Source organism: Gymnoscopelus microlampas, assembly GCF_963454915.1.
Source record: "Gymnoscopelus microlampas genome assembly, chromosome: 12".
In the NCBI taxonomy this organism is placed as follows: Eukaryota; Metazoa; Chordata; class Actinopteri; order Myctophiformes; family Myctophidae; genus Gymnoscopelus; species Gymnoscopelus microlampas.
This window is the reverse complement of record NC_139949.1, coordinates 3,843,014-3,860,755: the sequence shown is the minus strand read 5'-3', so window position 1 is coordinate 3,860,755 and position 17,742 is coordinate 3,843,014. Positions and strand designations below refer to the sequence as shown.

The 17,742-nt window shown below is 41.6% G+C and overlaps 1 long non-coding RNA gene across 1 annotated transcript; it reads left to right on the top strand.

Moving 5' to 3' along the window:
• Positions 1–14,414: 14,414 nt before the first annotated feature.
• On the top strand, positions 14,415–16,714 carry LOC311057507. Its single transcript, XR_014601963.1, has 3 exons — positions 14,415–14,497; positions 16,482–16,514; positions 16,628–16,714. It is a non-coding gene; the product is annotated as an uncharacterized lncRNA (long non-coding RNA).
• Positions 16,715–17,742: the final 1,028 nt, after the last annotated feature.

The following is a 17,742-nucleotide window of genomic DNA, read 5'->3' as shown; positions in this document are numbered from 1 at the left end:
ATTGCTGCTCCGTTAGTCCATTGTAGATGATGTATGTTGTGGTATGTAACGTAATGGCAGGACCGCCCCGTGCAACGCACGTTTAGGCTGCATTATGTTGTAATTTCAGTCCGATTAGGGCAGTGGCTATCCCCCGCCCCCCCCCTACATCATATTTGAACTGGGGACCCCCCCATCAGACGCGTCGCTAGGTCTCTACTAGGTCGGGGGCTTAGCCCCGCAGGCAACGGGCACATGCACGCGCGCGCAGCGCGCGTGCATGTGCCCCTCCTCCCGCGCGCGAAGCGCGCGCGTTTTTCCCCGCGGATTTCGCGGATTTGGGTGCTTTTTTACCCGTTTTTGGTTACTTTATTTCGGTTTTAGGGTTAGGGGTAGGGTTAGGTTAGGGTGATAGATATATAATTCAAAAAAAAAAAAAAAACTTTATTTTTTTTTATTTTTTAAATGTTTTTATTGGTGGCTTTGGATAAAACATTGGTGGCTATAGCCACCGAAGCCCACCCCTAACGACGCCACTGCCCCCCATTTTGTTTGACTCCGTTCCACAAGTCAATATTGTGAAAATAGCAGATCTACAAGCTCACAACCCTCACGTTGAGAGGCGTTGTGAGCTTGCAGATCGGCTATTTTCAACATCTTTGCCTCTTTCTTATATTATTTGACAATGTGCCCAATGTTTTATAGTATAGTTTGTTGTGTGTGTGTGTGTGTGTGTGTGTGTGTGTGTGTGTGTGTGTGTGTGTGTGTGTGTGTGTGTGTGTGTGTGTGCAGTACTGTGCGTCTTCTGATTATTAAAAGACGCATCCAACTCACCATTCGTGTGTCCACATGCACTGTTGTGCAAACACACAAAAACAGCCGCCATCTCCACACACATTCCTTGTGTGTGTGTGTGTGTGTGTGTGTACGCGCGCAACAACACACAAACGGCCGCCATTTTGACCAGATTGTACAGGGTCACACATTTCCGTATAACACCCGCCACCGAAAAGATGTATGATGACTCATTGCATTATTATTTGATTATTAGATAATGATTATACATGCCCCATGATTATTATAAGATCATATATCTTAATCAAAAATTATAATCATATGATATAATTAATCATCATAACGTATTAATACTCATAATAAAATAACAATATTAAATAACAATATATTGCCCATTTCCCCCCAGCCATTTCGCCATTTAGATATGTATATATATAGAGAGAGAGAGATAAATAGAGATAGAGATAGAGATAGAGAGATAGACAGATAGATAGATAGATAGATAGATAAATAGATAGATAGATATCCAGTAAAGTGCAGTACTTGAGCACATGTAGTTATTTACTCACCTCTGTAATTTAATTCATGACTCCCAGGATCCATTCTCTTTTGGACTCCTCTTAGGACATGCTTATGTCTCCTACAGACTACGATAGGCTACTTTACAGGTCACACTTGGACCATTGATAGGCAGGAGTAGGCAGCTTTAGCTTTGTAAAAGGTGTGAATGGGCCAGCCAATGTATCACTTCAGTAACGTCACTGGCGGCCGGCGGCTGTGTCTATTGTTGTCGGAGCAGAATTCATTTTCCTGGCAAATCTTCACTGACCGGGCCATGGCCCCACTAGCCCTCATGACGCTACGCCAGTGATCGGCGCTGCCAAGTGGTCTCTACGTGGGCGTGGGCGCTACGTGGGCGTGGACGCTAGATGTGAGGCCGGCGCAGCCGGCCGAACTTCTAGTTTTGTCAATATGAAAATAGCACATCGTCATAGTATCTCTCAAATAAGTTCAGCTCAATATTTGATGTAGTCATTTGATAGATATCATTAAACAGAATCACATGCACAACTAGAGAGGATCATGTTGTGATTACAAGGTGTAAGTGTTGTTTTGTAATAAAAACAAGCTCATCTGTGCCCTTGCTATTAACCATCTGTGCTGGAGTCCGTTGTAGCTAGGGCTGTTAACAAAAAAATGTGGACACGGCTGACAAAAGCGCCAATTCTTTTTTACATGTTCTCCATCACCATAAGTTTCATTTTGGACGGGGAGCCACGTCATCAAGATGGCAGAAGACGGCCATCTTGGATTACAAAGATGGCCACCATGTAATATCTATAAGTGCCAATATCTCGGCTTCAAAGCCACTTAGAAAGTTAATCTTGGTGTCAAAATATACATTTTCTGGGTCAACGAATGCAATAAAGCTATAGAGAATTCCACTAGATGTTTATTTGTGCCAAGATCAAATAAATATGGTCATTCTAGCAACATATTTATATAATTTTCAACTCGGTTAGCAGTCAGACACAGAAAATGGAGCATGAAGTGAATTGACATTCAAATTATCTGTCACATTGACAACTGCAAAGCTCTGTGCAATTCCAGTGTGCCTTCTTGCATGAGCACCGTGCACCACAACCACGTTTACAACCACACTTGACCAGTTCATTGCAGGCTTTTGACGCCATCGGTAGAATGCTCCACACAGGAAGCCAGACCTGGTTGTTGTCATCCAATGTCCATCCCCATCCTTCTGGACTGGGTTTCGGCTGCTGGGCCAGTTCAGACGTGGACCAGATCCCAGACTGGTAGGCAACTCGCTTCACGTGCTGCAACAGTGAATCTTGCGTTGGTGGAATGTGTTCCATCGTTTTGTTCTTTTGGCAGAACAACTCTCGCCGTGCTTCATCGACAGATTCCAAATCACTTGTCTTATCATACATGATGACTGTGAAACGCTCAAGAAGCTGAAAGTGTTGGGCATCTATGGTCACTGAAGTGTATGGATTTTCTGCCATGTAGTTGAAGGCCTGGGTGACCTCAGGGTAGGACTTCCATGCCACCCATGCTGACTTCTTTCCTTTCCCGCAGAATGCTGATGTTGTGTCACAGCCTGTGTAACAGTGGAAGATGGGAAGTGCTGTGGACGTGTCTTTGCCCAGAGCATGGCAGATGGTGTTTATATGAACATAGGTGTAGTTCTTGCCAGTGCCAAAAGCAACCCAGATGTCTGCAGCTGGATACTTGGTGAGCAGGGCATGGAACTTGCCGATGAGGATAACGACAACATCTGTATCCACAGTGCGTATCAAGCAGGTAGAATAGCCATGTTCCAGGGCATCAAGCAGGTGAATCAATATCCTGGTGTCGGCCTCTTCGTGGCAGCATGGAGTGGCTGGTGTCTGTGCCGACTACTGTGATGCCAGATGTGATGAAGACCAGCTTGCCCTCTGGCCAGGCGGTGGATGCAATCTTCCCAGAGAGAAAGGTAAAGAGTTCCTGCTTGTTTATAGGATCACGCAGGAAATCTGACCAATTCCCTGGCAGCTTGTTCTGACCAGCCACCTTCCGTCGTATCCCTTTGCCTCGCTTCTCCCTTGTTGACTCTTTTATGCTGCTGGTGATGTAAGTATCCCAGACCACATCAACTCTTTTGGAGATCTCCAGGTGTTTCATGATGTGGGGAACAAAGACACAACTGGCATATTCGTCAAATGTGGTAATGTTGGTAGTGGACAGGAAGTGCACCACAGCAGCTCCATCGAGTACTTTGACATCAAACGTAGCTGGAGGTTCTTCTTGTGTCTTCTGTGTCAGCATATTTAGCAGATCTGACTTCTTTCCCAGCCGTAGTTTCCCTCTGTCAGATAGAGAGGGGGGATATGGATGGTTTTCATGTTTAAAGAAGTTGCTCATGTTCCCCTCTCTGTGTTGCATGGCTATATATAACCGGGAGAAGAGTGCCACATCATCTTTCAACATTGAGATCTGCCCTGCCTGCTTGGTCTTGAACTTGAGTGCCGGGCATCTGAAGAGAGGCAGACATTGCCAGAATTTACCAAATGATCTAATATTGGCTGAATTAGTCACTTATTGATATTCCCTATAGTTCTATTGCATTCCTTGTACCAGAAAATGTATATTTTGACACCAAGATTGACCTTCTAAGTGGCTTTGAAGCCGAGATATTGGCTTTTATAGATATTGCATGGTGGCCATCTTTGTAATCCAAGATGGCCGCCTTCTGCCATCTTGATGGTGTGGCTCCCCATCCAAAATGAAACTTATGGTGATGGAGAACATGTAAAAAAAATGTGGCGCTTTTGTCAGCCGTGTCCACATTTTTCAAAAAACTGGCCTTAAGCTACCGGGCTATTGTTGTTACAGTGAAGCTCAATTAGTTTTTGTTTTTGTTTCTCCTCAGCTCTTCAAGCTAAACCAACACACAACACAACAGGTAAGTCTGTCTGTCTGAGAGAATTGGAATGAGATCGTCTTGCTTTGGGGTTTATGTGTTTTTAAAGGTAAATCAACTCAAATGTAATTCTCTTACATTCTCCAGAGGTGGAGCCCTTCCTCATCTCTCCAGAGGTGGAGCCCTTCCTCATCTTAGCCAACAGCGACAACCTGATGAAGATCAACTTGAACGGCTCCAGCTCCACAGTGCTCAAACAGGTGAAAACCATTAGCCATAACAACACATCCTATGCAATCCTATACAATATTCTACACACAGTGCTTTTGACATGCTGGAATGTATTCCAGTCTGAGACTAACACAACTGCTGTGGTGTGACAGGGCTTGAAGGATGCATGGGTTCTGGACTTTGACTATCAGCAGCAAATGATCTACTGGATAGAGGTGATACGTGATGTCCCCCCATACCGCAGCATGATCAGTCGTATGCACATCAACGGCAGTGACGTCCAGGTCAGTGTGACAATGACAACTATGAGGATGAATGACGGATACTTGTTTACAAAATGCTTATGATTGTAATTCAGAGTACTTATACTAGTATTTAAACTATGGGTCCCCAGATTGGGGGGGGGGGGAGAATTGCTCCTCTTAGTTTGTCATGCAGGGGATTCAGTAATGATGCAGTTAATGGTCTGGTTTGGAGGTCCAATGCTGTGAGCTTCATCAAACATGTCCTACGCAGTGGTGGAAAGTAACTAAGTACATGTATTTAAGTACTGTACTTAAGTACAATGTTGAGTTACTGTTTACTTCACTAGAGTATCTCCAATTTGCAATAATTTTACTTCTACTCCACCACATCTCAGAAGCAAATATTGTACTTTTACTCCACTATAATTATTTGAAAACTTTAGTTACTAGTTACTCTGCACATATAAATTACTATATTATAAAACACATTACATTAACCACTTTAGCCCTATTTTATACATAGGCTATTTGAAAATAGCCGATCTACAAGCTCACGATGCCACGCGTTGTGAGCTTGTAGATCTGCATGTCTGCAAGTATATTTTGATCCCAATACTTTTGTCCTTTCACTCAAGTAACATTTTGAACACAGGCCCTTTACTTGTAACAGAGTATTTTTATATAGTGGTGTTGCTACTTTTACTTGAGTAAAATATCCGAGTACTTCTTCCACCACTGGTCCTCCGTTAGGCCCACGTTACACACCCACCCGGGGTGGACGTGATGTCACAGCCCCCACCGACCAATCATCTGCTACGCTCCACATTGTAATAAAGACGGATGTGTTTGTGGACATGGACCTCTTCTCTCATTAGAGTGATTTATAGTCTCTCTGCTTTCAGGAAACCAGACGAGTCCTTTTGCAATTCATCCAGCTCTAATTAACTGCTCGTAATTAATGATGTGATTTATTACAGCTGCGTTTTGTCCCCGTCTGACAGCCACCTTATGGTCCTTGTCTCAATGTTAAACTGTACAGGACAAGAGCTCCATCTAGAACATTCATTACATATATGGAGGTGACTGAACAGTATCTGTGACCTGTGCTGAGTGTGGAGAGAGAGAGAGAGAGAGAGAGAGAGAGAGAGAGAGAGAGAGAGAGAGAGAGAGAGAGAGAGAGAGAGAGAGAGAGAGAGACTTTATACTGAGGCAGTGAAATATATGAATATGGAGAGATTAGGCTTCAGTGTGTAATGTGTATGTGTGCAAATGATTGACCTTGGCTACAATGTTAATCATCCTTAATAATAATCATAAAGTCATAAAGGCAATGTCACTGCGTGCAGGGTTCTCCAGCACAGTGAACATGCCCTTTGAATATTATTATAATATTATATAATTGTATTAAATATTTCAATATTGTTTGTGCAGGTGCAGCTCCAGTGCCAGAACATACTGTAGTGAACATGATCATAAAATAGTGTGTTCATAATCATAAAGTCAGTGTGTACAGGTTCATCTCCAGCACAGTGAACATGATCATTAAATATTATTATAATGCATAATATGATTGAATATTGTGTTAATAATCAAAAAGTCAGGTTCATCTCCAGCACAGTGAACATGCTCATTAAACATGGAGCTGGTTGAACCTGAAGGCTCTGCCAAGCCTCTTGTTCACTCTCATTCATTGTGTTTGACCTTAATGTGTCACTGGAACAAAGAAGCCTGTCTGGAGGTTTCTCACACAACGCTGCTCAAAGTCCTGTGTTTGGACGCTAGAATCATCTTTCCAGGTCCAGGTCAAAGCTGCCCACAATGTGGTTATATTTACCTTCTGACATGTAAAGCTGACATTTGGCTCTTGGGTTCCTAAATACCCAAAACTCTTAACAATGGTGCAGAAAGTCTGTCTACTTTTATTGGAAGAGAATTAGGCTTCACTATAACAGCTGTGTTACTATTATGTCAACATCTGAATCACTTCATTGGAATGGAAGGATGTAAATAAATAGAAACCTCATATATACATAGGCCTACAGGTTTACAGGTGTAAAGAAGTAGGTGAAATATAGCCTCACATAGCCAGACTATATCACTGCGTGGATATGAGTCTGTTGCTTCTATGAGGACGTTTTTGTTTTTGTTTTTTTTGCACTGGCAGATTCGTCTGGTCCCAGGCTAGGTGAAATATGCTTCTGTACAAGCTAACATCTTTACTGTAGAGAAAAACATGTATAGTATGTACATGAGGTTAGACATCCTCTCCTCTCCTCTCCTCTCCTCTCCTCTCCTCTCCTCTCCTCTCCTCTCCTCTCCTCTCCTCTCGAATATACACAGTCTTGGTCCAGACAGAGAATTGTCCAGGTGCTGTCAAATGACTCAGAATCATCTCCAGGTTAATTTTAATCTTCTTATATAAATGTGATGAATTAAGGCTTTGAGCTGACTCCACTCAGTGGACGTGTTGGAAGTTAATTTGCAGCAGATGGCTTCTGTATGTTCATTCTGCATTCTGTTGACAGATTTAGTTTAGCTAGGGTGACCACCTTCAAACAGACCCATTGAGGGACAGACGTACCCGTTCCGCGGGACATCGTGGGACACATGCACGCGCGCGCATGTGTTGGGTTGTTTTAGGGTTAAGATTAGGGTTAGGTTAGGGTTATGTTATTTAATTCTTATTTTTGCCTGATTTTACCGATTTATTATCAAAAACAAAATATATAAATATTGTTTTCATATCTTTGATTTTCGGGACATTGCGCATTGGGGGGGGGGGGGGGGGGGGGGGTATAAGTGTATAGCCCTACAGGATATCTGGACAATTTAAGGACTTTTAAAACCTTTTTAATATCTATCTTTAAAAAAGGAAGACAAGAAAAATACGACCATTATTATAGAGCTAAGAAGACAAAATTATTATTTTGTGGGGTCGGTTCAAATATGATTATTTTGGGGGTCCCCATTTCAAATATGATTATTTTGGGGGGTCCCGAGTTCAAATATGATTATTTTGGGGGGTCCCCAGTTCAAATATGATTATTTTGGGGGGTCGTGGTCTGAAAAGTTTGAGAACCACTGAGTTAGTGTACATGAGCTCCATGATCCGTGAGGATGTGAGTTTAAATCTGACTCCTGGTCTTGTCTCACATCTTTCTCCTCCGTCTGTCTCTCAACACCAGGTTTTCACAAACTTTGATATGATCTTGTTATGTTGACGTCAGTCAATCCATAACACATGGATAGGCTACTTATTATTTATGCTTTCTCCATGGCTGTTTATGAGATGTTGTGACGACGACTCTCCTTAATAAGTCAGTTTGTTTACATACTGTATCTGTATGGACAAATGGTCACTGATCGCGCAGCATTTCAAATGTTTGTATCATTGTGCTTAATATGCTCAGCTGTACATTTATCACAATTAAATTCAAAACGTATTGATTTCACATGTGGTAGATCGGCTATAAATAAAGAGAAACAAATTAAAAGAAAAATGTTGAACCTTTTTATTCCCATTTGAATCGAAAGTGGCTACCAAGCTCCGAAGTGTGTGTGTGTGTGTGTGTGTGTGTGTGTGTGTGTGTGTGTGTGTGTGTGTGTGTGTGTGTGTGTGTGTGTGTGTGTGTGTGCGCGTACGCACGCACGCACACACAAACACAAACACAGCTTGTAGCTTGTAGATTTTGATTATATAATAATCAAAATCTACAAAGTAACTAGTAACAGTGGAGTTCAAGTACAATATTTGCCTCTGAGATGTAGTGGAATAGAAGTAAAAGTATTGAAAATTGGAAATACTCCAGTAAAGTAAAAATACCTCAAAATTGTACTTAAGTACAGTACTTGAGCAAATGTACTTAGTTACTTTACACCACTGTCTACACTATCATCTAAGACTGAAGGCATGTAGAGTATATTCAGAGTGCATGTATGGTTCATTGACAGGTCCTTCACAACAAGTCGACCATCACACCATACGATCTAGCTGTTGATTGGGTGGGAGGAAACCTCTACTGGTGTGACCCTGTGCATCACACCATAGGGGTGTCCAAACTAAACGGGTCGTACCCAACAGTCCTGCTCAACACTGACTTGGACCGGCCATACGCCATAGCTGTGGATGTACGCTACGGGTAAGAGCACTGTGGTGACATCATGAACCTCACATTACATTTATCAACCATCCTGTGAAACACCACGGATACAAGAAGACTGAATTACATCTAAACATAAAAATGATGACATTGCATCATATTATGTTCCTCTCGCAGATCTAACTTTGAAGGGTCACTAAAAAGATTCTTAGACATTGTTTAAACAACATTGTAGTTCAAGAACAATTTAAATAACGCCTGAGATCACCTGAGAGCACCACAGTCCACTGATGCTTTTAAAACAATACTAAAAACCTGCCTTTAGTTTTAGTTTTTTTTTTGTAAAATGGGGTGGTCAGGGGCAAGATTAAAAAAGCACAGAAAAATAGTGAAAATAGAAAATCTGCAAGCTCACACCACGTCACAATGTGACACGTTATTTTATAGATGTGCAATTATCTTTTTTTTTTTGTGAACTGGTTTTCGTTATTTCGATAGTTTTCATACAAGTCCACTATGTGTGATTAGTTGTGAATAGTGACCCTGACACAGTGTCTCCCTGACAGATACTTGTACCGGTCAGACATAAGTGACAACAACCCCCACATAGAGAGGATGGGGATGGACGGCACCAACAGGAGAGTCATCGTGAAGGATAAGATCTCCAAGCCCTACGGCCTGACGTTAGACTACATCAATGATCACATCTACTTGACCAACGAGCAGAAATACATTGAGTTTGCCAACCTGGATGGAACCAACAGACACACAGGTAACACACGCATGCACGCACGCACGCACGCACACACACAGATAGTTTAGCCTTCTATTTTTCATGTCTAGTTTTTAGTAGAGATCATATGGTTTAAATAGTTCAGTTTAACTCATTAAGACCAGGAACGCATCTCTGCTTGTAGCTTGGCACCGGGTGCCGCACTACAAGCTTGTCTTCTATTTTAGAAGAAACTAGAAAAAGAGCTCCTCGGAGCACAGGTCTCCGCCAGGTCAGGTAGGCTATTGTGGCCTCCTGGTGGCGCTATAATAGGCCAACGTGAAAAGGGTGCTATTTCTTCTTAGGCCTTGCACGACAATCGGACACTGACTGCATTCATGATTTGAGGCATTTTGTTAAAAACATGTGTTTCGCTAAATTAGACCTGTTGGTGGCGCTATAACAGGCCAATGTTAAAAGGGTGGCATTTGTTCCTCAACATAGTGTGAATGTGCGTGCAAAGTTTGAGCGCAATTGGACGGTGCGTTCATGATTTGCAGAATGTTGTTCAAAACAAGCCAATAATGCAAACTTTAGATGTCAATCTTAGCCAATCAGTATGGAATATGAAAAATCAAACACATCCGTCGTGATCACATGACTATAGAGATCATGTGTACTGATTTGCGTAAAATTTGGATACAATTGGAAGGAGTAGTATAAAAAAATGTGTTTTACACAAGTCGGCCTACTGGTGGCGCTATAAAAGGCAGATGTGAAAAATGCAGGGCAAAGGTTTTTCCTTGACCTATAGGGAGTGTGCATACAAAGTTTTACACAGATCGGTGCAATTATAGGTAAAAACACGAATCGGCCTGTTATAGCGCCACCATGAGGCTGATTTGAACATTTTCAAATGGTAGTTCTTCCTCGGCCTAATGGGAATGTGCGTGCAAAATTTCACGGAAATCGCATGCTGTGTTCATGATTTGAGGCATTTTGTTCAAAACGGTGCACTCCTGCAAACTTTGGAAGACATTTTTAGCCAATCAGGATGGAATATGAGAAATGTGAAAGACCCGTTTCGTTTAATGACTATACAGATACTGTGTACCGATTTGCGGGATTTTTGGACAAAATCTGTAGGAGTACTGTCAAAAAATGTGTTTTGCACAAATCGGCCTCCTGGTGGCGCTATAACAGGTCCCTGTGAAAAATTTGGGGCAGAGGTTCTGCTCTGGTATCCAGGGACTGTGTGTGCACAGTTTGGCTGCGAGTAAGCCAACGGTGCCGGAGATTAGCTGTACACAGACAGATCGAATGACGGACGGACACACGGACGGACACACGGACACACGGACGGACGGACAGGGGGTAAAACATACTCTCTCGCCATGCCTTTCGGCCTGGCGGAGACAAAAATGTGAAAATGTGTTCAAATCTTTGAATATATATATATTTTAAAGCGAACATTAGTCACTCAAATCTTTGCTTCTGGGGGATTCTACAAGATTTCTTCTAAATCCTAAAAAGTATTTTTAAATGTATTTGGCCGTGGACCCCCAATCTCAATTTTTTTGTTCCACCCACACAAAACTAGAGGGAGAGTTAACAACGATCTGGTACCACCCACCCATAAAACAAACATGGGCACTGGAAGAGGTTGCACATGAACTCTGCAGCTGCACTGAGGCGCTCCAACACAAACAATACCAATACAAAGACGAGGAAGAAGAAGAGGAAAGTGGAAGTTACGTGTGGTTGCAGGTGTAGACTTGGCCAAAAAACAATTAAAACATTTTTGGCACTAAAAAATAAATAAAAAATTATGCTTTGCAAAATCATCTCGCGGGCCGGATTAAACTAGTTAGCGGGCCTGATCCGGCCCGCGGGCCGTATGTTTGACATCCCTGGTCTAACCCCACCCCTCAATAAGTGCAGTTTGCTGGGCTCATTTAAAACAGCCCTGAAAATTCACCTTTCAGGAGGCCAAAAACGGAGGTAGTGCTATTAGTGCTATTTTCCCTATAGACAAACAACCCCCCCCCCCATTTTCGTACATAACATAGGCCTATATCATTATTATTTTTTTCCCCCCATTTTTGTTTGTACATAGTGTTATCTTTTTCTGTATTTTGTATTGATATTTGAACTGTGGTGCCACTATGACTATGAATTGAATACCAAGGACCTCATTGGAAACAAGACAGCAAGGACTTTTTTGAACGGACCTTTTAGACAAAGTATTTTAAATGTAACTGTGCTGTTTTACATTTTTACCAGTGTTGGGTAATGTGCGTTAGTAACGTAACGCTGTTATGTAATATATTACCGAATTGCGGTAACGGGTAATATAACGCATTACTATAAGGAGAAGCTGTAATATATTATTAAAATGACACAACGTTACTACGTTACTTTGTGCAGTTTGACATAGTTCTTAATGGGTTAAGAAAAAGCAAGGAAAGTAGTGAGAACATTATTTACTTTGTTATACTCTATTGGTGTATGTTAAAGCACCATCTTTGTACTTTAACTTTTAATACTTTATTCATGCATTTTGTAATAGTCTGACACTTTTTATTTGGGGTTTTGTGTGTCTGTAGTTGTGAGTCAGGACAACATCTGGGCTATTACTCTGTTTGAGGATCACATCTACTGGACAGACACAGGGACCAGATCCATCTACAGAGCCAACAAGACTCAGGGAACCAACAAGATCAGACTCATCAGCAACCTGATCGATCCATTATACATCCACATCTACCACCCCTATAGACAACCTGAGGGTCTGTACCACCTATGTATACAACACTCTCATTATTACTCTTCATGCTGTTTTATTACTTTTATGTATTGTGTATTATTGTATTGTTTGATCCGTTTTGAAAAGTGTTATGACAAGTGGTATAAACAACCTGGGGTCTATTTCGCAAAAGCGGAATTAAATTATCCTGGTTTAAAAGGCAAATCCAGGTTTGACAAGCCTGCGCTGTTCAGCCTGGTTTATTCAGTTCCACGAACGCCAAGCCGGGCTGAGAAGGAGCGGTTTGTCGAGCCAGGATCGTTAAACCAGGCTGAATTTGAGTTCATGTATTCCTATAAAAGACCATGAAAGTCGATAGCAGAATCCTTGAACTTGACCAATCATGGAGCCCAAAACCAGAGTGGCATTCTTCTCTGTGGCTGAACAGAGTAAAATGTATAATAAGCAAGAAAGGAAACACGGCCGCAGTAAATATAGATCCAGGGAGAAAGCCTGGCAAAGTATTGCCGACAAATAAAATGCAAAAGTTGTAAAAAAAAATATGCAATTAATTTATATACAAGTCCATAAATATAATAATTCAGTTAGGCTTAAACATGAGGAGTTTAAGTGAATGTTGGAATTATAATTATAAACAATAAAGATTTCTAAAATCAAAGATCTACAAGTGAAGAGCTTGCCTTTTGGCGGCCGGGGGTCCCCGGTCCACGGGGGTCAATGGGGGTCCAGGGGAACACGGGGGGCCAGGGGTCAACGGGTGTCCGGGAGTACCCGGCCCCCCGTGTACTCCCGGACCCCCGTTGACCCCCGACAGAGGTCCAGGGTCCACAGGGGTCATGGGGTCCATGGGGGGCCGGGGGTCCGGGGGAGCGGGGGTCAACCGGGGTCCACGGGGAGGATTGCTTCAATTTTCTTTCGTGAAACCGATTCCTGGATAATTTAAGCCAGGATAGCCGATTAAACCCGGTTTAAACCCGGTTTATCCCTAATCCAGGTTTCGAGAAATAGACCCAAGTGTCCCTATTCTGATCATGTAATTATAGGCAAGATTACCTACTTGCATTTTAGGCTGCGTTTATTTTATTTCCCCCCACAAAATAGCAGATCTACACAGAACGTCACAATGTAACGTGTTGTGAACTTTTAGATTGTCTATTTTTACTATTTCATCTATATCAGCTAGTTGTTTTTAACCCCCCCCCTCCACACCAAAATATAAAGGGATGAAGGAAGGAAGAAAGGTTTTGAAAGCGAGACTGGTCAAAGTCACTGGCCACCTACTGTAGGTGTGTGTTCTCATGGTCATTACATGTGTGCATGTTTTCTCCACCCTGCAGTGTCTGGTCATCCATGTCAGACCAACAATGGAGGCTGCAGTAACCTGTGTCTGCTCTCACCTGGAGGGGGCTACAAGTGTTCCTGTCCCACTAACACCTACTTGACAGCTGACAACAAGCAGTGCATGTCCAGCTGCACTGCCAGCCAGGTGATTCACCTCAGCTTCACTTGTGTTACTCTGTATGACTTTATGTCTCATGTCTGGTCTTGATACATTACTTAATTTTAATGTAATTTACTTATTATTATTATTATTATTATTATTATTATTAAGTTATTATAACATCGTCAGTAAATGATATTCCATGTTCGATAAAAGAGTAGGACAAAGATATATAAAAACGTCCTACCCCTTCTTTGTGTTTCTCAAAATACCAGCAAATACATAAATATTTAGGCTTTCTGCCCCAGTGTTTACACACTCACATTGAAAGCAAAATAAAGAAGACAATACAGTCGGAATGATGCACCAAAACAAAACCTACACCTCCCATACCTAGCTAGACTAGCTACTCTATTTAATACGTCCATTTTAAACATTAATTTTGTTTAAACTCATTCCATGTCGTATGTTGTTTCAATTCCATTTGTTCAACAGAGTACAGTTACTCCTTTAACAGAAATACAATGATATTTTGCATTGGTCCTCCTCACTAACTGTTGTTTGAACATACAGATTTGTCTCAAATTGTGTTGACTCTCTCTCATTTGGAAAAACTTTGGATATTGTCTGTTAATAATATGTTTTTTTTTGCGTTGTACATTATTTGAACTGTTGACTGATTCTAAACAGAATTCTCTGTCTCCCTCATCAGTTTGTTTGTAAGAACTACAAGTGCATTCCATTCTCATGGAAATGTGACACAGTAGATGACTGTGGGGACCGGTCAGACGAACCTACAGATTGCTGTGAGTTAAGACTTAAAAGTTACCTGTGTCCACACACACTTGAAGAGTTTAACTGGCATTCCAAGTTGTATCATCCCATCGGACAAATTTACACTCGGCCATGAGCCTGAATCCACATACTTAACTTCAGGGTATCAAAACATCAAAACATCAAAACAATGCAACATACAGACAAGATGATGCAAGAATCTGAAGAAATCAAACCTGGCCCGTAAAAAAAAAGATACGGACGAACATTTTGTAGGCAGTGTGTAAACATGATTGATACAACGTGAGGTCGTATTCATGTTTTAACATTCGACAAATTTCTAATGAAAAATATGGACCAGTTGAAGTTGCTTTAATTTATAACATGAAGACAGTGAAGATTAGCCTGGTAAACCCTTCCTCCGGAAATCTCATTTGTCATTTATTTCAGGAGTGAGTCTGGCATGATCGCCCATTCATTCCCTTTGGCTTTGGGCTAGAGTTGGGCGGGAGTAATACCGTTGACTGACAACCCCCTCAGCCAATGATCGTTGTTCCCCTTCAGCCAATCAGCAGTGCATTTTGACCACCTCCAGACTAATGTGACGCAACGGGACTTTTAAGATGGCCATGCCCAAAATAGGTTACCTTATTCGGATACATGCGTGTCACTGCCCGCCCCTGCCGGTTCTCTGAATGTTTATTTTTAAATAGGCTCTGTCATGATTAATTGACCACATATATGAGGTTAAACAACTAAATTCTATCCAAACGATATCTTAAAAGTAAATTCCGTGCCTCAAAAAAGAAGTTTGAGAGCGTTTTAAAACCGAAAGTAAGAAGTAAAGACAAGGCACAAAAAACAATGGCTGCCGTCCGTGTTTTGTCGGCTGCACTCAGGCTGCACTCGGCTCCATTCGGGCTCACTCGAACTCGTCACCTGATTGGCCAACTTTCGCTGTCAATCACAGAACGATGAGCGACGACGCTAATAGGCTCGTCCATTTGGTGAACGGGCTAGAAACGCCCAGACAAGCCGTCAGGCAAGACTCCTTCCTAAAATCAAATGGAAATGAGATTTTCCGGAGGGAGGGGCTTTACCAGGCTAAGTGATGATATCTCTATCGCTAAATTCAGTTCAGTTCAGTGGGTTGTCATTTGCCATGATGAAGTAATTTGATAGATTTAATTAAACAGAAGGTGACTAAATGAAGGACATATACAACTAGAGAGGATCATGTTTGTAATAAAACAGTGCATGTGATTGTAAGGTGTAAGTGTTGTTTTGGGTGCATGGCTGTGGGTGAGACAGTCAACAGGACACACAGGGTCTGCTATGGACTGGGGTCAGAGGTCATACATCTATTAGGGTGAAATGTCTGCCAGTGATTCCCTCTTGATGGAATCTTCCTCGTTCTCATTGTCTTCATCAGTGAGTGTTGTTCCATCTAGGATGACATCAAATAAATGTTAACTTTGTAGTCACTTTTAGCTCTCACAGGGAGCTCTGCAGCCCAAATGTCCTTTTCTAAGGGCCACTTGACCCCTGAAAACTTCTCTCATGTTATTGGACAACTTATCAGATATGTTCCACAGCCAATTGAGTTTGAAGGATAATTATATTAGTTTGTTAGTGGTGAACGTGTGTGACTAAATCACACAATGACAACAAACCTGTTAATTTACAACAAACTATTGCTTATCAGCTATTTTTATTTCATGTGAGATCTGATAGAAATCACAGTTCCTCATTCCCACCCTGTGAATGTCAAATAAATAGCAGCAAAGAGAAGAAACAAAGAACATCTTTTCCTGTATTTCAACAATAAACCACAACTACACTGCTCAAAAAAATAAAGGGAACACTTTGATCCCTTAATTCTTTTGAGTTTTTTCGTTAGCACGAAAAAAACTCAAAAGAATTAAGGGATCAAAGTGTTCCCTTTATTTTTTTGAGCAGTATACATCCAGCCAGCTGTACACTGAAGCTCATTTCGTTTTTTATGTTTCTCCTCAGATCTCCAAGCTAAACCCACACACAACAAAACAGGTAAGTCTGTGAGAGAGAACAAGTTAATTGGAAAGAGCTGGTCTTGGGATTTGTGTTTTTTTTAAAGGTAAACCAAAGGTAAACCATCAAATGTAACGTCTTACTTTCTCCAGAGGTGGAGCCCTTCCTCATCTTAGCCAACAGAGACAACCTGATGAAGATCAACTTGAACGGCTCCAGCTCCACAGTGCTCAAACAGGTGAAAACCATTAGACATAACAACACATCACTATATAATCCTATACAATATTCTACACACACTGCTTTTGACATGCTGGAATGTATTTCAGTCTGAGACTAACACAACTGCTGTGGTGTGACAGGACTTGAAGTATGCATGGTTTCTGGACTTTGACCATCAGCAGCAGATGATCTACTGGATAGAGAGGACACAATGGAACCCCCCGCGCCACACCATCAGTCGTATGTACATCAACGGCAGTGACGTCCAGGTCAGTGTGACAATGACAACTATGAGGATGAATGACGGATACTTGTTTTCAAAATGCTTATGATTGTAATACAATTACGTTCAGTTTTTCATAAAACATCATGCTAACTTAGGTTAACCTAAGGTTAATTTAGTACAAGAATGTTAAATCCCCGTTGTATCTCTCATTCTCTCTCTCTCTCCCTGACGGCACTGCCGCTGCCCGTGTAATTTATATATTTATCAGCAGAGCAGAGATCTATTCTAGTCTACAAAGTTAAACAAAGTTACAAACCCAAAACGTGTTCTACTGCAGTCGCAGACCTGCTATGTTCGGTGAGCGACAGACACCACTGACCATGCATGCACTTGCACTGTGCAGTAGTAGCAGTATTGATTGATTGATTGAATTTTTTATTAGGCAAAAGAATGTAAAACAACACAGTCACATTTATGATACTTTTATCTAAAAGGTCCGGCCAAAAAAGTCCTTGCGGACTTGTTTCCGTTTTGGTCCTTGAATTAATTTCATAGACATATATAGTAGCAACCAAACAGTTCAAAAATCAACATAAAAATACAGAGAAAACAAAAAAAATAAAGTAGTACAAAACAAATCATCTTCTAGTATGAGAACAAGGCAAGCACAAGCAGACCTTGTATTTTGAACTGTAGCCTGCCTACTGTCTTCCGCTTGTATGCTAATAAAGTATTCAGTCAATCAATCAATGCTTTATCTGTCTGTCTGTCTGTCTGTCTCTGTCTGCCTTGAGGCTCTAGGCTGGCTAGTGGCTACAC